Consider the following 26,807-nt stretch of genomic DNA (forward strand, 5'->3'; position numbering starts at 1 on the left):
GATAACTTTTGATCATCATGGTCTTGAGGTGAGGTCCACCAAATATGAAGTGGATCGGGTGAAATCCCTAGCACGAGTTCGTCCGCATACCAATGGTGTAATTCGCCAAAATCGCCAACTTCCGACCACAATGGCGGACTTCCTGTTGGGTTGAGGTCATGGTGTCAAGAGACTTTTTGGTGTGTCTCGGTATGATCAACATGTGTACCAATTTTCATGCACCTATGACAAACTAAGCCCAATGGGAGGGGGGTTTTGAAAATTTCAAGGGGGCGCTGCAGAGCCATTTTGCCCCCCCCATTTACAACGACCACAAAATATCAAATTTTTCACCAGACCTGATGAGTGTGCAAAATTTCAGGCGTTTTAGAGCATGGGAAGGGGTTGAAAAATGCAGTTGTTTGGGAGGACAAATAATAATAATAATAATTAAAGCTGCAAGCAGCGATGACGGGCCCTCGCACCCCTTGCGACCCGCGGGAGTCGCAGCCAGCGCAGCCAAGTACCAGAGTCATCCTATGTCCTCTCCTCTTCTCCCCAGTACACGTCATAGTACAAACAGGTTATTTCCTGTTACCAGCAGGGGGCGCCACGAGTAAGGCGGGAGTTTGACATATGGAGCCGTTCAGGGCAGAGCCCTCATCATGCTCATAAAGTTTGAAGATGTTTGGATAAAGTATGTGGACGTGAGAGCCATTCAAAATGTCATGGCAAATTCACCAAACGCCACCGAACTTTGGCGAGCCACAGAGGCCACGCCCTTTAACTTAGAGAAAAGTCTCTTATAACTTTTGATCATCATGGTCTTGAGGTGAGGTCCACCAGATATGAAGTTGATCGGGTGAAATCCCTAGCACGAGTTCATCCGCATACCAATGGTGGAAAGCACTCAAATTTGGCCGCCAAAAACAAAATGGCTGACTTCCTGCTGGGTTGAGGTCATGGTGTCAAGAGACTTTTTTGTGCGTTCCGAAGTGTTCTTTATGTGTACCGATTTTCATCTTTGTATTCCAAAAAAACCCATATGGAGAGGGGTATTTTAAATCTTCAAGGGGGCGCCGTTGAGCCATTTCGCCCCGCCCAATTACAAAAACCCCATCAGAGTCTAGGACCAGTCCCCAAGAACGTGTGTATGAATTTTTAGGATCATAGGAGGTGGTTAAGGTCATTACAAATCCAAACGTAATTTCACGGCGAGGGATCGTCAGTTGCCGCGCCGCCACACAGATGCCATTGCACCCAGCTTCACGGCCTTTATAATGTAGCTTCACCAAGTAGTTGGGAAGGTTGTAGAGCAGAAACGGAGCCGATGGTGTCAACTATTAAGGAGCAGTACACTTCAGAGTAAAAATAGGTCATTTCCTGTTACCAGCAGGGGACGCCACGAGTAAGGCGGGAGTTTGACATATGGAGGCGTTCAGGGCAGAGCCCTGATCATGCTCATAAAGTTTGAAGATGTTTGGATAAAGTATGTGGACGTGAGAGCCATTCAAAATGTCATGGCAAATTCACCAAACGCCACCAAACTTTGGCGGGCCACAGAGGCCACGCCCTTTAACTTAGAGAAACCTCTGTTATAACTTTTGATCATCATGGTCTTGAGGTGAGGTCCACCAAATATGAAGTGGATCAGGTGAAATCCCTAGCACGAGTTCGTCCGCATACCAATGGTGTAATTCGCCAAAATCGCCAACTTCCGACCACAATGGCGGACTTCCTGTTGGGTTGAGGTCATGGTGTCAAGAGACTTTTTGGTGTGTCTCGGTATGATCAACATGTGTACCAATTTTCATGCACCTATGACAAACTAAGCCCAATGGGAGGGGGGTTTTGAAAATTTCAAGGGGGCGCTGCAGAGCCATTTTGCCCCCCCCATTTACAACGACCACAAAATATCAAATTTTTCACCAGACCTGATGAGTGTGCAAAATTTCAGGCGTTTTAGAGCATGGGAAGGGGTTGAAAAATGCAGTTGTTTGGGAGGACAAATAATAATAATAATAATAATTAAAGCTGCAAGCAGCGATGACGGGCCCTCGCACCCCTTGCGACCCGCGGGAGTCGCAGCCGGCACAGCCAAGAGTACCAGAGTCCTCCTATGTCCTCTCCTCTTCTCCCCAGTACACGTCATAGTACAAACAGGTTATTTCCTGTTACCAGCAGGGGGCGCCACGAGTAAGGCGGGAGTTTGACATATGGAGGCGTTCAGGGCAGAGCCCTCATCATGCTCATGAAGTTTGACGATGTTTGGATAAAGTATGTGGATGTGAGAGCCATTCAAAATGTCATGGCAAATTCACCAAACGCCATCGAACTTTGGCGAGCCACAGAGGCCACGCCCTTTAACTTAGAGAAAAGTCTCTTATAACTTTTGATCATCATGGTCTTGAGGTGAGGTCCACCAGATATGAAGTTGATCGGGTGAAATCCCTAGCACGAGTTCATCCGCATACCAGTGGTGGAAAGCAGTGAAATTTGGCCGCCAAAAACAAAATGGTCGACTTCCTGCTGGGTTGAGGTCATGGTGTCAAGAGACTTTTTTGTGCGTCTGGAAGTGTTCTTTATGTGTACCGATTTTCATCTTCATACTCCAAAAAAACCCATATAGAGAGGGGTATTTTAAATCTTCAAGGGGGCGCCGTTGAGCCATTTTTCCCCGCCCAATTACAAAAACCCCATCAGAGTCTAGGGCCAGCCCCCAAGAACGTGTGTATGAATTTTTAGGATCATAGGAGGTGGTTAAGGTCATTACAAATCCAAACGTAATTTCACGGCGAGGGATCGTCAGTTGCCGCGCCGCCACACAGATGCCATTGCACCCAGCTTCACGGCCTTTATAATGTAGCTTCACCAAGTAGTTGGGAAGGTTGTAGAGCAGAAACGAAGCCGATGGTGTCAACTATTAAGGAGCAGTACACTTCAGAGTAAAAATAGGTCATTTCCTGTTACCAGCAGGGGACGCCACAAGTAAGGCGGGAGTTTGACATATGGAGGCGTTCAGGGCAGAGCCCTGATCAAGCTCATGAAGTTTGAAGATGTTTGGATAAAGTATGTGGACGTGAGAGCCATTCAAAATGTCATGGAAAATTCACCAAACGCCATCAAACTTTGGCGGGCCACAGAGGCCACGCCCTTTAACTTAGAGAAAAGCCTTGAATAACTTTTGATCATCATGGTCTTGAGGTGAGGTCCACCAAATATGAAGTGGATCAGGTGAAATCCCTAGCACGAGTTCGTCCGCATACCAATGGTGTAATTCGCCAAAATCGCCAACTTCCGACCACAATGGCGGACTTCCTGTTGGGTTGAGGTCATGGTGTCAAGAGACTTTTTGGTGTGTCTCGGTATGATCAACATGTGTACCAATTTTCATGCACCTATGACAAACTAAGCCCAATGGGAGGGGGGTTTTGAAAATTTCAAGGGGGCGCTGCGGAGCCATTTGGCCCCCCCCATTTACAACGACCACAAAATATCAAATTTTTCACCAGACCTGATGAGTGTGCAAAATTTCAGGCGTTTTAGAGCATGGGAAGGGGTTGAAAAATGCAGTTGTTTGGGAGGAATAATAATAATAATAATAATAATAATAATAAACATTAGAAAAACAATAGGGCCTTCGCACCACTCGGTGCTCGGGCCCTAATAAACATTAGAATTACAATAGGGCCTTCGCACCACTCGGTGCTCGGGCCCTAATTAAAGCTGCAAGCAGCGATGACGGGCCCTCGCACCCCTTGCGACCCGCGGGAGTCGCAGCCGGTGCAGCCAAGAGTACCAGAGTCCTCCTATGTCCTCTCCTCTTCTCCCCAGTACACGTCATAGTACAAACAGGTTATTTTCTGTTACCAGCAGGGGGCGCCACGAGTAAGGCGGGAGTTTGACATATGGAGGCGTTCAGGGCAGAGCCCTCATCATGCTCATGAAGTTTGACGATGTTTGGATAAAGTATGTGGATGTGAGAGCCATTCAAAATGTCATGGCAAATTCACCAAACGCCATCGAACTTTGGCGAGCCACAGAGGCCACGCCCTTTAACTTAGAGAAAAGTCTCTTATAACTTTTGATCATCATGGTCTTGAGGTGAGGTCCACCAGATATGAAGTTGATCGGGTGAAATCCCTAGCACGAGTTCATCCGCATACCAGTGGTGGAAAGCAGTGAAATTTGGCCGCCAAAAACAAAATGGTCGACTTCCTGCTGGGTTGAGGTCATGGTGTCAAGAGACTTTTTTGTGCGTCCTGAAGTGTTCTTTATGTGTACTGATTTTCATCTTCGTATTCCAAAAAAACCCATATGGAGAGGGGTATTTTAAATCTTCAAGGGGGCGCCGTTGAGCCATTTTGCCCCGCCCAATTACAAAAACCCCACCAGAGTCTAGGACCAGCCCCCAAGAACGTGTGTATGAATTTTTAGGATCATAGGAGGTGGTTAAGGTCATTACAAATCCAAACGTAATTTCACGGCGAGGGATCGTCAGTTGCCGCGCCGCCACACAGATGCCATTGCACCCAGCTTCACGGCCTTTATAATGTAGCTTCACCAAGTAGTTGGGAAGGTTGTAGAGCAGAAACCAAGCCGATGGTGTCAACTATTAAGGAGCAGTACACTTCAGAGTAAAAATAGGTCATTTCCTGTTACCAGCAGGGGACGCCACGAGTAAGGCGGGAGTTTGACATATGGAGGCGTTCAGGGCAGAGCCCTGATCATGCTCATAAAGTTTGAAGATGTTTGGATAAAGTATGTGGACGTGAGAGCCAGTCAAAATGTCATGGCAAATTCACCAAACGCCACCAAACTTTGGCGGGCCACAGAGGCCACGCCCTTTAACTTAGAGAAAACTCTGTGATAACTTTTGATCATCATGGTCTTGAGGTGAGGTCCACCAAATATGAAGTGGATCGGGTGAAATCCCTAGCACGAGTTCGTCCGCATACCAATGGTGTAATTCGCCAAAATCGCCAACTTCCGACCACAATGGCGGACTTCCTGTTGGGTTGAGGTCATGGTGTCAAGAGACTTTTTGGTGTGTCTCGGTATGATCAACATGTGTACCAATTTTCATGCACCTATGACAAACTAAGCCCAATGGGAGGGGGGTTTTGAAAATTTCAAGGGGGCGCTGCAGAGCCATTTTGCCCCCCCCATTTACAACGACCACAAAATATCAAATTTTTCACCAGACCTGATGAGTGTGCAAAATTTCAGGCGTTTTAGAGCATGGGAAGGGGTTGAAAAATGCAGTTGTTTGGGAGGAATAATAATAATAATAATAATAATAATAATAATAATAATAATAAACATTACAAAAACAATAGGGCCTTCGCACCACTCGGTGCTCGGGCCCTAATAATAAACATTAGAATTACAATAGGGCCTTCGCACCACTCGGTGCTCGGGCCCTAATAAATAAATTGTGTTATTTATAAATACAAACATAAATCGGACTTTCACCTTGTGTATTTTTCAGACAGAACTCACAGGCTGGAACATGGGGCATCTCGGGAAAACCAGTCCCATACAGTGGGCCTCCTCTTCTTAACATTAATGATAAATAAATCACCTACTGTATCTCTCACCTGCTTCTTAGTAAGAGGCATGGTTTTCTTTACAAAGATAAGCATCTCAGTCTTGTCGCTGCAAAGTCTATTTCTTTTTTCATCCAAGATATGAGACACAGAGCTGAACAGCCGCTCACTCTCCGTGCTGGTGCATGGCGCACAAAGGTATTATCATGCAGCGAGGGCCCGCTGCGTCGGGTCGTTGCCTCTTGCGCTGTGGGTGATATGCGCGCGTCCCATCCTCGGCAGCAGGCAACAGGTGCACGTCAAGTATTGCTCGTGCGCATTGTTTAACATCGCTCATCAAAGTAGCGATCTTTGTATCTGGGATCCAATAAGGTAGCAGTGCAGAACATGGGATCATACTCGCTTGATCGAAGCATTTATTTACAGCCTCTAATAGTGAGGTCTTTGTTGTTTTAACGCCGTGGTCTGTGTCAGCCTGCTGGCTCAGAAGACGTCTCAGGCCGCTCACAGAGGGGATGACGTCGGCAGCTCATGCCTCTGATGAGCTAACTTCTCTTTTCAGTTGTTCAAACGGGGAGAGGAGTGTTATTAAGTTTAATTAATTGCCACTGGTGCGCACTGAGAGTGGCGGGGAGGTCGTAGTCTGCGGCATATGTAGTAGCAAGGGCGCTACTGTTCTAACTGTTCCCACGTAAATCAACACATAATCATCGGCCACTGCCATCGGTGAATGTCATCTTTATTTGCCGATGGCCGATGGTTGTTAACGAGGCGAACATCGGCCGATACCGATGTTCAGCCGATGCATCGGTGCATCCCTAGTTTGGGGGTTTCTGTATAGCCGTTGGTGCAGCTGATAAAAACAAAACAAAACAAAAAAAAAAATGGACAGACAGTTAGACCATGGCTGTCCTGCAGCTTGACCATTCAGCTCATATATTTACTGTATATGAAGGGTTCCTGGTCAGAGGAACTGTTTTCAGTGAGAGAAAGAGATTTTACAAAACACGTGAGCACAAATTAATCTCTTTAAATAAATTATATTTTTCAACGCCGACTGTTTTGTATTGTCTGGAAATGGATTTGGATCCATTCCAAGGTAATTAGTTTATTTGGACCACTGATTCAGGAGGGAGTTTCTTTAAACAGTTAGGGACTGCCTGTAGAAAATCTGGTGAGCTTTACAGCAGGTTTAATTTCAGCACTGTTTTATGAATACTGCATGCACTTCCCAGAAGCCACCTGCACTCCTTTAAAAGGAATCACTCCATTGTATTTTTTTTCCCTGCAAAAATGACTTTGATGCCTTTGTTGTTTTCACTGTTCAAATGATTATTGAACAACAGGCTGATGAGGACAAAATAATACATCAGAATGGGCTCCACCATACAACTATAAAATACTAAATTGGTCAAACTTAAAATATATTTTATATACTATATAATTTAAACTCTATGTCGTTTCTCTTATTTTGTCCACCTCCAGTATTGGTGTTTTTGCCTCATGCCCTACAGGTGTGATCAAACTTGACTATTAGTTTCTCTTTAGTGGGAAGTAAAATTGTCTGTCCGTCAACCAGAGGGTAATAGCCTCTGGCAGTTATGTCTGAGGCAGGGCTACACTGGATTTAATAATCATATTTTATGGTTCGTATTAGATAATCTTCTGAATACTTCCACCACTCTGAGGACCTGCAAGACCAATGCCAACCTTTTGCTTATATGAGGTTAAAAGACACTGTGATTATGTATTAGAGAAGCTGATTTTAAATTCAGCATTACTAGAGCAGAGTTCTCCAACCAAACTAGGTCCCTGATAATGATTGTACCTGCTTATGCAACAGCCCACATGAGTCAGATCCTCATCTATTGAACCAGGGGAGAGAACGCAGCTTTTCTAAACAGGAGCTCTAAGCATTTTAGATGTGTTCCACTCTGGTTTCCCATCTCTATACTGTGGGAGTTTAATCTCATTCCAACTGACATATCCCCAGGCACGGTTTTTCAGAAAAAAGGAAAAAAAAAGAAGAAGAAGAAGAAAAAAAATCGGAAACAAAAAAATTAGGACAGATTGAAGAAGATTTTTTTCTTTTTTTCTCATTTAAGAGCACTAGGATATTTGGGTATCTCTCTCTGCCTCTCTGTCAGTCTCTCCTTGTCTCTCAGTCCATTTTTACAGAGATTATTTTATCTTATTTGCCGGGGTTCTGGCCGTGCTGGCCATGGGGCTGAGGGGGCTTTTATGGACTAATCCCCCACAAAGCCAGTAATAACCTGTCAGTTCATCCCCAGCCAACCCTCTTACCCCCACCTTACTACCCCACATCCAAGTCCCGCTAACCATCCACAAAGATAGCAGAATGCGGAAGAAAGGCAGGGGGGCCAAAAGCAAGAATCGTATGGGGGTAATGCCAGGCTTGAGGCAAGGGGCCATGCATTCTAACTGAACCATGAACCTTTTTTTTTTTTTTTTAACAGGAAATGGACAGATATCTTTCCACAATGAACCGTGACGGCAGAGAGCAGGTCTTCAAACGAGGATTCTGTCTGATGTTCGTTTTCTGCCTACAGTCTGGTGAGATGATAAGAACTCACGGGAGAGCGAAAAGGCTGGGTTGGGGCAGTGTTTGGGTTCTCTTAAAAAAAAAAAAAAAAAAAAAAAAAGTGACAGGACCACAAATCTAATCAGGATTAACATGTTTAAAGAAAGGTGTAACAGAAAGCCCCAAAAAGCAGCTTTTGAAACACATGATTTAGAGAATTTTCCACTTTATCAGATTCAGCCAGGAACTCAATTGATCTCAACAACAAACACCTACTTTCCTACCATGAATAATAAAGGAATACCATATGCAAGCTTTTTCTGTTATAACTGACATCAGTGATTTACTATCCTTCTTCTACTTTCATCCTTTTTCCAGTAAGAATTCAGTATTTTGTTTCTGCAACAATTTCAGCTGACAAAAATCCTATGAAGGGCAATATTTTAACCATCAGCAAAGACATCCATAATGATGAGACTGTCTTTGATCCCTCTCAAAATGACAGATTAGATATTAATCCTGGTTGCTTTATGAAAATGCCATTCACATGTCCATCTGACATGATGATATTGTCTGAGATGACTGAAAAGAGAAAAAAAATGAGCTGTGAAAAGTCAAATGTACCACACTGTTAGTTCAGTGGATTATTATGTGGATTAGCATTTGCCGCACATTTCTTATATATTTTTTGAACAGGCTTCGACTGTCAGGATTACGTTTTCATTTGAACCTTATTTTGTCAGAAAAACAAATCAATAAAGCTTGTTTGCCCATCTGAGACTGTTCTACAGTTCTGCCTCAATGGCAGCCTACTATTGTGCGTGTATGCTTTCATCTCATCTCAGCCTTGTCTTTCTGCCATACCTTCCCTGTTGGTTATTTTTAACCTCCCTTCCCTTGGTCTCATTTGGGCCAGATGGAGTCTGCCCTGAAGCATGTGTTTGGGGCAAAGCTGCACTCCCGGTTAGCCTCTCTCACTAGTGGAATGAGGCTTGTCAGAAGGCATCAGGGTGACTCATCTCAGGAGGATGTGCTAACACATCATTGCCTCAGACTTTTCTGCGAGAGTTGATCGTCCATGAACAATGCAGTTCCCATCGCTAGCTCACACTTGGCCAATTCATCATCTAACCCTCGACGTGGGGCGGGAATGGAGAAAGTGAAAAAATAGTAAGTTTTAATTCATGAATAGAGAAATGTTTTGTTTGTGACCCCCCCCCCCCCTCCACAGGGGGCTGCAGCAGCACTCAATTTGAACTGAATCATTTTCTATTTGTTGCAACTACACTGCATGACCTTTCAGCCTATATCTTATACATTTCATTTTTAACTCACCCATGGGAGTGGGTAAGCATGCATCCTCTCTTTTAGCAAGACCCTGCTTTACATACAAACTGAAATCTCAGCTATGCTTCATGTGGTCTCGTGGGGTTTGTGCAGTTTGTGTGGGTTTTGGTGGGGGCACCTGTGGCGTTTGCAGGGGAATTTTATGCCAGTTTCTGGGTTACCTCCTCCTCAAACTATTGCACTGACGAGATTGCGTGATTGCAATTTGTGCAGTCTTTGTGTCCCTGCAGAGTGTCAATTTGGGACGGGTGCACAGAAGCCAGAGCGGACCCCTGTCAGAGCTTCAGCAAAGCTCTGCTCTCCCTACCCAGACCCTCCACACAGCACAATCTGCAGATGCAGCTGTAATGCATAAAATCAGGTTTAGTCATATTCTGAAGTTGCTCGGCCAAACCTACACCTACTGAACCTGTGAGACTACTTCTGCTCAGTGAGTTCTCTGCTAATCAAATAAACTTTGAATAACAATCCCTAATTCTTACATAAGACACAATCCCAAAAAAATAAATAAAAAAAATAAAAAATAAAAAAGAACATGTCCTTGTGTATTCATCATGTAATTGTAAAATGAACTGAGGTTTCCTGTGTGAAAGTCTTGTGTTTTGTCGACCCATCCATCCACCCCAACCTCCTCCTAATGTGGATTTTGTTGCTCAAAATACTATGTCACCTGACTTTCGTAATAAGCTGCTGGCACAGCCATGTGAAATAAAAAGTGCACCATAAAACATGTTTTTAAACTTAGCTTAGTTAAAGATTGTGTGTGATGCTATAAGAGCACTGCGTGCATATGTGGTGTTGGGATTTTTTTTTTTTTTTCCAACATTAATTTTTTTGTGGGAAAAATTTCTTGAGACAATGCTCATGCTGCACCTATAACATGAATACATACAAAGATGTGCTTTACGGGTTGAAGTATCAGATGTGCTCGTAGGTAACACCCATGGGTTATTGTAATGTTATCTGAGTGTCACTGTACATTGTACAATTTGTTAAATTAGAGGGAAATCATTTTTGTTTGTTTTTAGAGGCTATCTACTCTCATTAGTCAGTTGTTCACAGAACTGGAAAAATGATTAGTGAAACAACGGTTTCTAGCTGTGATCCAACAAAAACCCACAACATTAAGGAGTTTAAACTGTTGTGGGCATTTCTTCTGTTGGTACTATCGTTTAGATAACTTTTACTTTTTTCAGTGCTGAGAGGAAATTCATATTTTACCCCAGATGAAAAAACTATTGCTTTGAGAAAAATATATTTATTTTGAGGAAACACACACTGCACATACCATGCCTTGGAGACGTGTTCATGTAATGGAGTGATTATTCCAAAATAATCAGCAGTGAGGCTTGCATATGAAATCCATTGCCTTGAGCCACAAATCAAAAATTCACATCTCAAATTTTTTTTACAAATGTACATCTACACCAAGTCAGGACTGTAACACAGGCTTGCCAGAAGGAGTAATTGAAGGGTGGGTTTTAAAATCATCTAGTGATTCGGCCCCATGTGTTGCAAATTATATTTCTTCATAAGAAACACACATTTACAAATTCACACATTTGATTAATGCAGATTTTCTTTGAGGTCCACAGGCATACACGCAGGAAGAGACATTATGTCCCTGAACAGGCAGGAGGACAACAGTATGTGTCCTCAGGGCAGGGTGATTCAGTGTAGATGCACTTAGGGCAAAATGCAGTTCCTCTTCCCTCCCATTTGCATTGTTAAGTCATTCTCTAGAGAGCAGACAGGGAGTATTATGTGGTGTCATGCTCCCTATTACTGGCAAAAATCACATCCTCTATATATATCTATACCTCACACACAAGACAGAAGCAGAGAGGGGTAAAGAAGATAGAGTAATGTAAACACTGTTGAACAGACTTTTATATACGCTGTGTAACAGCCTTAAATGCTTTAACTTTATTTTGTGTCCAAACATAAAAATGAAATGTAGCAGCTAAACATGTTTCTAGTCCAAACATCTATTTTTTTTTTTAATTAATTAATCGATCCATTTATTTATTTATTTATTTTCTTACAGCACTCGTGTTATTGATAGCTCTTTAAAGTTACATCATGTGAATTGCGGCTGAGTTGCAAAACGTAAGTGGTAAGCTGGGGAATATCTGTGTGGGGGCACTGTTAGGCGCCATAAAATTAGGCCTTAAAGATGTTTTGTTTTATTGATAACAGTAGTGCTTTTTACCTTTGAACAAGATAACCTACGATTGTGTAAGAATGCCAGGGGCTTCTCATGTGAAGTAAATCAGTAGTGCTTTTACCCATTAGCGTGAAGTAGAGAATAGCTTTCACAGAATACAAAACCTCTGTCTTCTGAATGTAATTGTGAACATACATTTTTAATGTATGTATTGATGATGATGATGATGGTATTCTCGAGCAGTGAGCAATGGAGTAAATTTGTTAACTTCATCTAAAATTCTTTCACCTTGAAAATCACTAAACAGCATGCATCTACTGCATGTATCCAGTCTATCCAATTCAGTTTTGTTTGATTTTATTCACATAGATAGATAGATAGATAGATAGATAGATAGGTAAAAGAGAAAACTCTCTTCAGCTGTCTGTTCCTGAATAGCTGACAGATCAACAGGAGATGAAGTAACTATAAATGCTTTTTAAAAAAAATTTCAGTGAGAAATTCGGCAGCGACACTAATATAAATTATCATCTATTTTCTAGCACTTTGTCGGTTTGCGTAAATATCTATGGGGAAGTGAAGGATGCAAGGAAATGAAAAATATGGAGAAATCAATAAACAACCAGTGTCAAGATAAAAACATACCAACTAAATGCTGATGCACTTGGCTGGAACCTCAGTCTCAACTGTGCATTGTATCACTCTCCACAGAGTAATAATATCAGATTTGTCACAAAGCATTTTTTAACCCCGAGCATTGCGAGCACTTGACGTGTCTTCACTCACCAAGCAACTGATTTATAAAGCAGGCTAACCAGCCTGACGAAACAGTATCCTGTACTGCTCCTCACTTCTGTCTCCCTCATTAGAGTCATGATTGGCTCGGACATCCCTGGAGATAGCCGTATTAGGGACCAAAATACCAATGGTTCCCTGTCTCAGAGATGACAGCCAGTTGTCGGAGTTTATAATCTTGCAGTGATCTCAGCCAATCTAATGAATCAAATCACCGTCATTCACCGTTCTCTAAGTCCATCCCTTATGGCATGCACTGTCTGCTGTGCCCTCGAGCTGAGGGAAATGAAGGGAGAAGGGCAGGCAGAGAGAGATCTTGTTTTTGAGCAGATGGTAAGAAAAGACAGCGATAAAAAGAGAAAGTATTCTTTCTCTTTTAGGGAGGAGGGTAAGACAGAGAGACAATCTTCCTCCTCTTTCATTTATAGCTCACTCTGATGCAAATATGTCAGTCCAGAGAGTCTCATCCACATTAAAAATATGGGACCTGCCATGTAGGCCTCTCAACATGTGAAAATTAAAACTCAAATTGCTGGCTCTCGTAGAACATCCTCTGTGTTTTGACAAGCGGGGCCAGCTGTACGCAGATGTGTGTTGAAGCATGCAGGGTAATTGGAAAGTCTGTATTCCATAAAGGACCTATTAGTTCTAGTGATGGTGATTGGCTGTGGTGTGCAGTGCCTCTCCCGTCGCTCTCGCTGACCCATATCCAAAGGTCAGATATTGACTCTAATATGCCCCCATTATCCCACTCATTAACCTCATGACGGCCTGCTGGGACTTTGAGAATGTGATTGGTGGCAAAAAGGGAGACACAAGACACAAAGGAAGCTGCTGTCACTGGGTGGACAGTGGTACAGGGGACTGGGGAGCTAGCCAGCCAGTCTGCTATTGATCTATGTGGATTAGGAGGCCCTTGTCTGTGGGGGCATCTCCCTCAGCTGACAGATTATTACAGGCTTTGCTGGGATTTGGGCCTTGAAAAGACTCCCAGCACAATAACTTTGTATGGCAGAGATATATCTAATAAGATACCAATAAGCTCAGAGAGAGAGAAAGAGGGAAAAGAGGGAAAGAAAGAGTTTTTGGAAAGCTTCCGGCAATGGGAGGCAATCTCATTTCTTTCTTCCCCTTCTTGTTTTTTTTCCTTTCCTCCATCATTCCTCCACTCTAATTCTCCTTTAATTCTGGAATTGCACAAGTGGGATTTACAAAACAGATTGACTCCCTTTATTAGTTCAGTATGTCATTATACATGCATAGGCTTTGAAGCTGTGCAGAGCTTTTCTACTGTATATGGATATATATTGGCTGCACAGGGACTGCTAACGGGCATTACAATGACCTCAAATTTCTCTCATCAGGGCTGATGGGAGAGACAAACCATCAAGTCCAAACTGCACCCACACTGCGTTCAATCCTCAATCTGCACGCAGAGCACACGGTGTCGGCCAAATACAGCAGAAGGAGATGAGAATTCTGTGCCAGGCATGACTTAGTACGTAATTAAGGCCCTGGCTCAGGAATGGCAAATCAACTTGCTTCATTTCCCAAAGGAGTTATGAGGAGAAGTTAGGAAGGATAAAGGCAACCAAGGTACTCATTTTCAGGCTCTGTGTGCAAGCTCACTGTGGTGAGATTTTATAAAACACAGAAAAAAAATGTTGTGTACACAGTCAAATAGTTGTCAGAAAGTTTGGTGGCAGAAGTTACTTTGCAATCGATGGCAGAATGGGTATGATGGCAGACCAAGAGCTGGAGCCTTTGAGCTATGGTTCATCAAATCAAAACACTGTGGTCAAAACATGGAGGCCTTTTGGAAATGCTGTGCCTTTTCTGGTACGCTGTGTAAAGAATTCTCTCTTTCACTTTTTTTCCCTCTCTCTCTCTCCTTCTCTTCACCCTCTCTTTTTCCTCATCAGACTTCAGCCTCCACTGATGATGCCCTGAAGGAGATCCTGTGTGGGTTGCATACCAAGCAGTATAAGGCAGCTTTAAAAGCAAGCGGCCAAAGGAGTCGAGAGGGGTATCAAACACGCTGCTGAATATGCATATATAAATGACCTGTTCAGTAATCATGAACAACCACACAGCAGCTTTTCTGGGGGATGTTTTGACACAGCTGGGCCACAGCCCCATTAGTCCCACAAATATGTCTTTCAAATCAGTGGTTTGGAGGCATTTCTGTACACATGCAGAGTAAACTCAGATTGTGTTCCGTGAGCAAAATGCTTTGATTCCTGCATGGGTATGAGGCAGAGTTTGTTTCTTCAAAGGGTCACCAACTCTGATTACAACTTAATATTCTGGCTTTGCGCTGCACTGCCTATAGCACTTAGCATGCTAGGTTCGGTCGGTTGCCTAGTTGTTGGGTTTGCAATGAGGTTGAAAAAAAAAAGTTTCTTTATGGTAATAGTGCTCTTTTTCAGCTCTGTATAATGAAAGTAGATTTCCACGGAGAGTGTAGCACAATGTTATATATCATATACATACATTGTATGTGTAGCAGAATGAGGTGTCCCATCTTTGCTCCCAGTGCGAGTGTGTGCAGTTTTGTTTACCTCAGTCCTTGTTAGCCCACTCTATAAAACGGTGCTGTGGCCATGTTGACCCTCTCTAGCTCCTGGCTCCGAGGCCCCCCACTTCCCGGTCGCCCGCTTCCTTAATCCCTGTAGTCGCTGGTGCAGACGCCGAATTGAAGGCCCTCCACCGACGTGCTGGGTTCGTGGGTTCATTCCCAGTACCGCAAATTAGCCGCGGGTTGCTGCTAGCCTTCACTGCTGCCGAGTGGACACGTGCTGGCTTCTTCTCTTCCTCAGGTGTTCAGACGTAGCCTGGTCGGTACGTACGCCTCAGGGCGTTTAACGTATTTAACATGCATGCGCCGTGAATATATACTTTGGTTAATTAAGTTTCATTTAGTTTAATACAGAGCATTATTTGCTGTCTGGTTTGTTCAGCGCGGAGCAAGAAAACCTGCTGCTTTGCCTTACTGGGGCGTTTCCGACGCGCTCTCTCCGCCGTGGTTCCGGTGGCCGCGTGGGCGTTCTGGCGTTGCTGCGGTCGGGCTGCGCAGGTGTTCGACGCAATAACCGATTAGTACGAGAGCATTGAATGGACAGTTCTGCTTCGCTTGGGCCCGGACTTTTACAACTGTATGAATGGATTATGGTTCTGCCCTTTATTTAATGCCCCTTCCCCTTGCTGAATTCATTTAGTTAATATGGATTTTGGGTAATTCTTCTGATTAATATCTTTCCTTTTTTTTTTTGGAATGTATTGGTTTGGTTGCTTAACAGAACTTTAGCAACTGACAGATTTTGTTCGGTTTTTGATTATTTTGTTTTCTTTACAGTTTTGTGTTCCCATTAGGTTATTTGGTTATTAACTATTCTGTTCAGCCAGGTTTTGTGCTGGTTTATTTATTTGTTTTCTTTTTTCTTTTCTTGTTTAATTTAGGATATTCTGTCATTCAATTATTTCTGGTATTCAGTTGCATTTTGTTTTCAGTTTCCATGAATGTTTGTTTCATTTCTTGTGGAATAACTATAATTTTATGTTATGTTTAGTAATTGATATCCTTAGTTGTTGGATTTTTTTTTTTTTTTTTTTTTTTTTTTTTGGTTAATTTGTAGCCGCCTGGGCTTTTTTTTTTTTTTTTTGGTTGTTATTTGTATATTGGTTATTTTTCTTGTGGTGAGTGTGACCCCACTAATTTTATCTCCTGGTCCCCTTTTCAGTAGCTGAGAGCCGAAGGTTGTGACGGCCGTGGTGTTGGGTGGTGGTTTCCCCCTCCTTCCTGTGTCCTGTGCCTCCCCTGGTCCTGGTTTCCCTTCACTACATGTGTGTGGCTGTCACGTGTGGCTGGGCTGATTTTGTATATTATTTGGGATCCCTCACTCCTCTCCTCGAGCCGGCCCCCCAGTAAGCCTCAGCCCTGATAAGGCCCCCCATTTCCCTCACGTCCTATGTATGAATGGTGTTTTATAGTGTTTTAACACAATTGTGTAATAAAGTGTATCTTTGATTATTGTCCTGGATCCACGTCTCCACTCTGTTGTATGACGAACCTGAGTGCCTTGCAGTTGGTATGGTTGCTCGTAACTATTTCCTTGGGTGAAATTCCCAAGGTGGTGTTGTCTGGCTTCTTAGTGTTGCTCTTGGTTGAGTGTTATAGTGACACACACCATCCGATTACCCCCCTCCATCCATTTCGCCACATATGCAAGTAAGTTACAAACTGTATTTGTCTGTGTTGTGTAGCAAACAAATTATTTTAAAGTTTGCAGTTTTTATGATTGCAAGATTGCTTTGATGTAATAATGGCTGAAAGGGTTAATGTCACATCGCTCACACAAATGATTGTGATCTACCGATCTGGCTGTACCCCCCATGCAAAAACAGCTGTGTGTTCCACTGCTGTCCCTAGGGCCTCAACTTGTACATTATCAGAGCAGGTCTTAGCTTAAGAATGAGGGAAAAATCAGTTTTAAAGCTCTTTGCCTTTTCATCTTTAATTTATTTGCCACTGTGAGGTTTCCCCGTCAACTCAATATCTCTGCTGCTGACTTCTTCAAAAGAAGAGCCCTCCAAGTGCTCCTTTCATTCAACAAAAGACACAAAGGTCCTCAAGGCCAGCAACTTGGAAAACTAGTTAAAAATAATTGCAGGGCATTGTGAATATTTGTGCTTTTCTTTAATACTCACGTTTTTAATATATGTGCCTCAAAATCATTGATGATATTATCTGTGGGTGATGAGTCACAGAGTGTGTGAAAAATTAAAGATGAGAAAGATGAACAATTTTTCAAGTATGAAAATATCCACTACGCTTAACTTAACACATTTTTTTTCTTAACTGCTGTCTAATGCCAAGGGCATGTGGGGCAGTGTAGTCTCTTTTTTTTTTTCTTTTTTTTTGTTCATAACTGATGCGTCTATGAAGGAGGAAAAACAGGCCACTGCTTCTCTTTTTTCATGCATAAACCTTCACACGTGTGTGAGCAGATACACACTCTTCACTGGCAGTTGCTGCTGGCCACTTCAAACAGCAGTCTTGGAAGGACAACACAGCACCATGTCTGCTAGCTAGCTCGGTCCAAGATGTGGCCCCTGTTTCACTCCTGTCGCACAGATAGTAGCTATTTTACTTGATTCAAGGAGAAAAAGACGCAAGCTCAGCTGGGGTCATAGCGGGAGGTGAGTGCCGTCCTAATCTTCACTCTTTAGCCATGTAAAACTCTCTCCTTCACTTGACCGTAGACCCTTCAGGCCTTCTAACACGACACACCAGTGCTCTCCAAATGCCCAGTTCTGTGGCAGACTTTGTCAGCATCTTCGCACGCTCTCACTTTCATCCACTCCCCATGTGGCTGACGCTCCTCTGCCAGTGCTGACAGTCAGGCCCATGCACTGAAAGACCCTAGCTGAGTGCTCTCTCCATAGGCAGGCTGTTTAGACGCTGATGGATTCTTTGCTTGCGTTCTTTCTTTCTCCCTCTCTCCCTCTCTCTGGATTTTGCTGTATTTAAAACCCAGCATTCTGTTTACTGTAGGATTACTGCTTTTGTATGTTTCAAATTTGACAGCTGCTTCATTCAACTCCCCAGTGTGGAGGCTGCACGATAAGGCCGATATGGGTTTCTAATCTTTTCCCTGCCTAAATCCTTTCCAAATCTTCTATTTCTTTCTCCCTCCCCATCATTCCTTGCTGTAAGATTAGAGCATTTTCCAGCACAACTCTTGGCTTTTGGCGCAGAGCTGCTGGAACACTCTGGTAGGACTGCTAATGAAGGGAGCTGTTCCTTTGACAGCTGTTGCATCTGACGCAAAGGTTCCTGTATAAAGGCCGCAATCAAACACCCTCTACAACCCCGTCTCCCTGTACGTGGGTGTGTGTAGCGCGCATTGACAGCATGCTAAAAATAATTGGGTGACTGGTAAATATCACTCACAGAGGCAGAGTTTGATCTCTTTGGGAAACTGTTTTATGGAGGATTTTTTGGAGGATATGTTTTATTGAGATATAGCCAAGGCTTTAAAAAAAAAAACGTACTGTCAAAAAAGAAATATAATTTTCTTAATGGGCTTTTTCTGCTTGGGGCCCCTCCTAACCAAAATGACTGTTCATTCACAGATTGTACCAGCTGATTAATTCAGCGCAGAACCCGCAGCTTGCCTGTTGTGATTCCTCTGAGGGCCCTCAAAGCCTTGCACTGCATAACACACAATCTCCTGACTAGAATTTCTATTTAGGCAAGGCTTCAGGGAAACTGATGGATTAATATTGGTACAGTGGCAGCATTTAGCAAACACGCATCCATCACAACTTTTACAAAGTATGACTAATGTCTGATGGTATAGGGCATTAGCCACTGCACCAGCTTCGCTCTTGAAGTATTATTTTGTACTGTGAGGAGCCAGCTTTCAATTATGCATAAATCAAAGCAACAGAAATGACAGTTATCACTGAAATTCATTGCTGATGGCAGACATATTGTCCTGTGTGCCTTTCACTACCTGCAGATGATAAAAAGTGAAATATAAAAAATGACATCATGACATTTTAGATTGATTTATTGCAGGTCATGTCCCTCCATATGCATGAAAACTCTCTAGTTTTATAAGAGCTACATATTATTATGTAGCTGTTAGAATAATGGTTTCACCTCTTGTTTGCTTACTGTCACACCTCGTGTTTGCTCAGGTTTGAGGAGTCTAATCTCCCACACACAGGTATGCTCTTTGTGTGATTTGTCAACATATCCTGTGGCTGTATTGCTAAAGCACTCCAACCCTTTTGAGACAGCTTCAAAACACGGAGAATGAACTCCTTCACAAAAGAAAACAGACTTCACCGAGCACGAGCCTCTGACGAGTGTCAGACATCCCTTCACAAGTGTCATTTGGGTGATTTACAAGCATAACCCAAGGCTAACACTCCTTTGATGTGGAATAGAGAAATCTATAGAAATCACAGGAAAGCTGGATTCTCTATCCAGGGATTGTGAGGACCAGAGCTACATATCTCATTGTGGGAATTGTAAAAAGGCAACTCTGCATATTTTCAAGTAAATAATAACATTATGTATGAATATCAATGGGTGGTTTTTGTCCACCAAACATGTTTATTGTTTAATGAGCTAGCTGCACATATGCGCATTGCTTATTGTGTGCATGGAGGTGCAGTTGCCGACAACACTTGAAGGTTTAAAGAGTAAACACTGGCAGTTATGAATAAAAGGATCCTTGGGTGGAATGAGGGGACTTTTATCATCACTCAGTGCTAGAACTGAATCTAGATTGATACTGCCACACACAAATTATTACTGCATTATTTGTGCCTATTTCTGTAAACATAAAGAGGAAATACTTAAGCTATACAGGGGAAAAAAGAAAGAGAAAGTGAGACAGAAAGGAAAAAGTAGAATAGAAAAAAGAAAAAGAGTTTATATTTAACAATCTTTTTTTTGTAGAAACTGAAACTACAGATAATGGGCTCAGGTTGAAATGGCTCTCTAGAAAAATGCTCTCTGTGAAGTAGCAGTTAAAACCACTGTGGTCAATACCTTTACATTGCATTGGAAGCATTGTAGCAGTTGCATTTTACATGAAAAATGTGGTACAAAGTGGACCACTAAATCTTCCCAGTGTACACATACGATCCAGGCATGACAGCGCCGAGCAGATTTACACTTTGCGATGACAATCCATAAAATATTGAGCCTCTTAATCAGCAAAATGGAGCAGCTCTTGACTGCCAATTCAGGACTTTTGGACAACAGATGCGTATTTACCACTGTAATATCCTCAAACCTGTCTATCCTGAACGGAGCTCCTCTCATCATTTGTCTTGTGGTGCAACTCAATGCAAGTGGAGGGACTCTCGAAGCGGGTATGCTGAAAATTAATGTACATGGATCTACTTTTTCTCCTTTTCTTGTCCTGAAATAGAACTTTTTTAATACCTAGTTTTTTCTGTATTCTTTGCTCAGTTTTACTTGATGTATACTTTTATAGTACATATCTAATCAAGAACTGAAGAAATGCAGACCACACTGCAGTGTTTGACACTGTTTGAGCAACTGGCTTTGTTGTTATTTTTGTCACTTCTTTGCTCTATATTGAAATATAAGTATGTGATTTATATTATCTTACTTATTGCATAAACTGAATATGGAACTTGCTCATTTTGCATGGTCAGCTGGGAAATAAGACCAGAGCTCCCACAACCTAATAATGGGAATGATATATACAGCATGACCCAGAAGTCTGGACAACCATGTTAAGAATACACATTCATAAAGGACCAAATTACATTAAAAGTTTCTTGCTGGCCTGCAGCTCTTAAATCAAATATACAGACCCTGGAGAACCCCCCAAAAGCTTTCAGAACGAGAAACACGGTCAAAGACTGGTCATGTAATGTAAAGGTATTTGTCCAAATGACAATGGTATAGAGCTTTTTAGATACACACACACACACAGAAATGAAAAGCCTCCTCAACTAAAAAAGTTAAAATAGTTTCAGAGTTAGTACCCGTTTGCTCAAACTTCATCCTGCTCTACATTTTACAGATGAGTGTAAGTGAGGAGGACGCAGCAGGATTGTGTGATTACAGTGTCACATCAGCCCTGTCACTAGTTTTTGTGTTGAAAATGAATTATGATCAAGGCTATTAAGAGTGGTGGCACTATCATCATCTACAAAAAAACCCCCACTTTGAAGTCATGATATATGACTTTGTAAAGTTAACATCTATGATTTTTAATCGGTTGTTCAGATACCTTTATTATGGTGCCCAAACTTGGCAACAGCTAATGAAAACTTTTGTATCACATTATCTCTATTGTAAATGTGTATACTGGAGATACACGCGGGGGGGGGGGGGGGGGGGGGGGGGGTACTAACAGCTATCATCCTGTGGTTCCAATAACAAGGAGAAATGAGTGTGCTGAGTTATGCCGTAATGTATGGATGGCTTGAATCCCAAACGAGAGCAATCAGTAGCAAACTGCATTAGCCTCATAGATGGCCAACTGCGATTTCAGTCCCTTCCCACAAAGATATGAAAACAATCAAATTACACTACTGACTGTCAGTCAAAATCAAAACTTCATGGTGATTAATAATGCAGAGTACTATCACAGCAGGAAAATAGATACAGCTGAAATTTCTGCATTCACAGGTACACAGGTGTCTATACAGTATTGCAAGGTTACGTTTGACCTTTAATATGTTCCATTTTTCTTGACACTGTCAGTGAGGTGTTGATTCGACGCTATTTTTTTCTGTTATATTTACACTGTTGTTGTATTAGAATACATTACATTGGAAGGTATTGCTGTTTGGTGAGCCCTGTGCATACTGCATCTCAGGTCTCCTCCATTATTCCTTCCTTCTTGTTTGTTGCTGTAGCCTTAAACTGCACCACAAACAACTCACTTTATCATATATTAAAATCTCCACTGCCATAAAGGTGAATCACTCATTGACAGAGCAATTTCAATGCAGTTTTTAAGAAAACCCACCACAATGGAACAAGTAAAATCTCCTTACCCCACTGGCACTTTTTCATTAGTTTTTAAAGACAAAGAGTTAGATTTTAGTGCTGACTGCACATTTTTTGTGCAGTGTATATTTTCTCTCTTCTGTTTCACCCACTTGTCTCCTTTCCACACTCCATCACTTTTACTCCCTGCCAATCTTGCCTCCCTCACCACCACCACCACCTTCATCGCCTGCCTGCCCACCCCCCTCTGCGCTCACCCCCCCACCGCGCTGTGCCGCTTTCTCCCTGCAACATTTGTCTCTCATTTGGAATGAAGAGGAAATGCCTCCCCATGGGCTCACAAGTGGCCCATCCTGAGGGCTGGCTGAGATTGATGCCTGTGATCCAGCTGTGCTGATTTACTCCCCGCACCCACAGGGGAGTGGGAGATTACACTGTGCTCTGCTGGAGAGGACGAGAGGCAGGCAGACAAAATGAGAGAGAGAGAGAGAGAGAGAGAGAGAAGAGAGAGAAAGAGAGAGAGAGAGCGAGACGGATGTCATGTGGTAGATGAAGCCCTGTGGGTCCTCTATTAGCACTCCATCTTCTTGTCCCAGACCACACCTTTCATTACCTCTCAATCTAATTGTTCTGCAAGAGCTGCTTTTGATGATCACCATTTACTCTTCTCCAACTGTTGCCAGGGCAAAACATATCCTGACTCAAACATATTCATGAACCAGACATAGGGACCGTAACAAAAATCATCACCAGTGTTCCGAGTTGAGAGAACAGGGAGTAAACTGTGTTTGAGTCCCAGCTGAGACTGTGCATTGGCATTCAGCGAGGCAAGAACATGTATCAGCTGACCACCCCCCCTGTGTAGCAGAAGCAATCTATAGTTGTTATCTAAACATTGATCCTAACATTATCCTCTTGAGGTCATCTATATTCACCCAACAGGGACGGGTGTCCTAAATTTACCTTGTCTAGCCCCTCCCCAGCCATCAGCCTCAAATTGAATGTGGTGATTGATCACAGGTCATGGACGAATGATAGCACTCTATCACTTGAGCTGCTGACACACTGCAAATAATCTATTACACTGAGAGAAGTTAGCCCATGACATCTATTGTATACTGCCAAATTAAGAGTCCCAGTATGTTTCAGAAAACAGAAAGGGTTTCGACTTTGTTTTAGTGTCACCTTGAAAACAGAAGAAAAAAGCTTAACTTTTGATTTTACTGCAAAAGATGACTTTGTTAGAGCTGTGGCTCCAGCGTCCCATGAGGACACTTGCCGAAGCTGAATGACATATTTATTGAAAATGACTTCAAATGAAACGTGTTGTTGCTGTCAGATTTATTTATGGTTTGCTATGCAATGCTAGCATGAATGTTAAATGTAGATTAATCTTTCCATCTTGGTAGTAAAAGATGGAAAAGTAAGGCTTTGTTTTGAACATTTATTGACACTTTAAATCTCGCTGTCTGCCAGAGCATAATCTCGCTGGCTGCAAAGAAAATGTACTTTTCCCTTTGAGAGTTTTACTCCAGTGAGTTTTATGCACTGAATTTATGGTTTTAGAAAAAATAAGCTGACAGCATACTGCCTGCTCTGCCCATTTCACCTTTAACAAGATAGATGCTGGCGCTGATATAGTTCCTTGGAGGCAAGGTTGCACACAAATACTCGGTTGTGTGTTTACATGTATGAGTGTGTGTGTGTGTGTGTGTGTGTGTGTGTGTGTGCGTATTGCATGCCAATTTGCATATGCAACCATTATGCATTTAGAGACTAGCACTCCTATGGCAAAGGAATCCTTTTACTACTTAATTCAGTCAACACTGAGATCTGTAATGGCTTTCATTGCCTTTTAGGAGGAACCCATTGGTTCATCTGTGGCTCAGGGGGCATTGATTAGGTGGCAAAAGGAACAAATGACTTGCTGGAACCTGATGTGTGAGGTCCTTACAAGGGAAACAACCCACGCCCCAACCCCCTCCGCCTCAGACCTACAGTTGGCTGCAGCTCTGCTATGTCCCCTGTGCATCTTGGTAGGGTTTGGTGCCAAGGTCTGATGAGACGAAGCGGTATTGAACTGTTTGCACAAGGTTTTGTCCATGAACACAACATAGCGGACAAACTTTAACACAAAGTGTAAAAAGGTGTGTAGCAGTTTGTCCAATATTTTTACATGACTTGTGCAGTAGTTACCAAATCGATGCATCCCCATAAAGCACAATACATTCACACACTAACATATACAGAACACACAAAAAGCACTGCCCTTCACCATCCCACCCCTCTTGTCCAAGGTTCCCTCCAGATTTTTCCCACTGATGTCCACAGCCAGATATTTTAATCAGTTCTTTTAATCCTTTAAAGAACTGACACAGTCAGGATATTATTTACTTGCACACAGTAAGCACAGCTATAGTAAATATAGATAAATGCAAGGTCATAATGGGCTCTGAAAAAATTGTATTTTGCTGGGTCTCTAAGAGACAGGAGATTGAATTGTTTTACCAGACTAGTTTTGCTACCAAACTATTTTTCAGTTTCCATGCTAAATTGCACAGGCCAGACAAAGAACCAGAACGTGACACACATAAACAGTACATCCACACAAATAGGTGTAACTGTAACTGTAAACCCCTGAGAATAAAATACAAAATAAATTGTCTTTACATTCAATACAGGTATGGACAGAAAAGTCAGAAGGCAGTTGTATGTTTCATATGTCGCCCAAAGACTGGAGTCTGGAGCACAACACCCGCATAATTGTACATGTATTCAGTGGTTAATTTTTATCATCTAATTAGTTGTTGCCTTCAAAAATGATTAAAATTGATTAATTGAAGTTTTTAAATTATACTCTTCCTGCAAGGACTATTAGTAAAGACCTTAAAATAAACTCATTCTATCTTTAAAAAGAAATCAATTTCCAAATATTTTTGCAAATGCATTAAAAAAATAGAGATTTCTGTCATAATTTGTCTTCTCCTCTATTCACAGTTAAAGCAAAGGTGGTTAAATACTTCAATCAATTGATCAAATTGTCATTAACCAATTAGAGAGTATAATTATTCCTGCATGTGGCAAACTCCAGACTCCATAAAAGACTGGCAGGTGAGCCAGAGTTTCAGCTTGTTTTGAGAATTATCTGTTCAGCACACACATAAATTGGTTGCCCTTTATCTGGATGTGAAGGGTCAGCACAAGTGTGACATTTGCAGCACCAGTAGAGGGCATTAGCAGGTCAGCGAAGCGGAGACTGAATGCAGCTGGACAGCTGACTTAAACATTCACTTCAAAGATGGACACAAATGAGGGGTTTGCAATGTGTGTGTTTGTGTTTACAATAGTGCAGCAACAATGTTCTGTCAATATGGTGTCAAATCTGATCATATGAGATTGAAATCTGAAATAATGTTTAGATTTTAATCCTTCTGCTCCTACCTGTTTGTTGTGTACAGCAGCAGACTCCAGTAACTATTTCTGCAAGTGTTTTATTAAATCATTTAAAATGGCCTTACTTTATTTAACTAATTCAAGTACTTTACTTTTTTTATTTTAATTAAAATAACAGAGAGATAAAGATGAATAATGCAATTGAAAATTGTGTTCAGTTATAAACCCAGTCTGTTTTAGAGACAGTATCTATACATGTAACAGTAAAATTGGTTAGAGGATTTCCCATTCACCCAGCGTGCCATTTTATGTAATTACAAAACACACATCTTGTGTGACAGTACCATCATAATACAAGATACAGACAAGAAGGCAGAGATATCCTGTGGATTTAAAATGAGTTTACAACAGAGATCCATTAGGAGAGCAGTAAACATGTCCTTCAGTTGTGGATCCATTCATATCCACACATATAACTCTCCCCCAAATGCCTTTCCTGCCCATTAATGGACTTCTTGACATGAGGTTTAGGCTGCTTAGCCACTCTTTAATCTGCTTGTGCCACCCCCAGTTTATGGGGTAAGGAAAATCAAATAAACAGATGGTAATCTGACTAAATTAGAGCACAGGCGACTCTTGCAAGTACTAAGTACCGCATTATCTATCACATGTTTGAGTCTGTTTTCCCTCGTGCTTCTATATATATATATATAAAGAAAAGATCTTCATGTTGTTTACTGTTATATTGCATTTCTATTTCTGCTTAATGTGTAATATGGAATAATGGTGTGGAATGAATTTTAAGGCTGTGTGATAATCATTATTGCACAGCTTTTGCATCATACAAGCACTTGACCATGTGTCTTTATTTTGATTTCTACAGTTACCCTGCCGATGTGCTGGAAAACGAGCGTTTATTAAAACGCTGTATTGGTTTAGATTTAAGTCAGTACATTGTGTGTCTGTGTGGCATCCACGTATTCATATCTGTGTCCGTGTGACAGTCGGAGGATGTTTGCTGTTATTTTTGCCAGCGTCAGAGCAAATATCAGTGTGTCCCAGCTGAGAAGGCATTACAGACTGTTGATTTGAGCGGCTCTCGGGACTCACTACCATAATCTGCGTCTGTTCTTAGGTGTGTTGTACAGGTGGCTGTTCAGGAGAAGAAGGCTGGGGAATTTGGTTAATTAAGCAGGGTAAACAGCAGATAACTGCAAGATATCCTGGTGGGACCACAAAAGCATCAGACCCCAGACATCATCCAAATACCTCAGCAACATACCAGTCCTTTTTTTTTCGTGTTCTGTTGTATTTCTTGACATTAATATTGTTGGCAAAAAATGTATTTACAGATTGCTGCTGTTGGGATTAGGGGTTCCTTGGAGATCCATTGTGAGCAAGTGAGCTGTCATCCATGACCAGATTCCATCCTTGGAGTGGAGGAGGTGGTTGTTTTGTTAACGATAATGATAATGCATGCCACACAGATGGCACAAATTATTTAGTGCAACAAGAGGGTGGTAC

The sequence above is a fragment of the Toxotes jaculatrix genome, chromosome 9 (genome assembly GCF_017976425.1).
Source record: "Toxotes jaculatrix isolate fToxJac2 chromosome 9, fToxJac2.pri, whole genome shotgun sequence".
Lineage (NCBI taxonomy): Eukaryota > Metazoa > Chordata > Actinopteri > Toxotidae > Toxotes > Toxotes jaculatrix.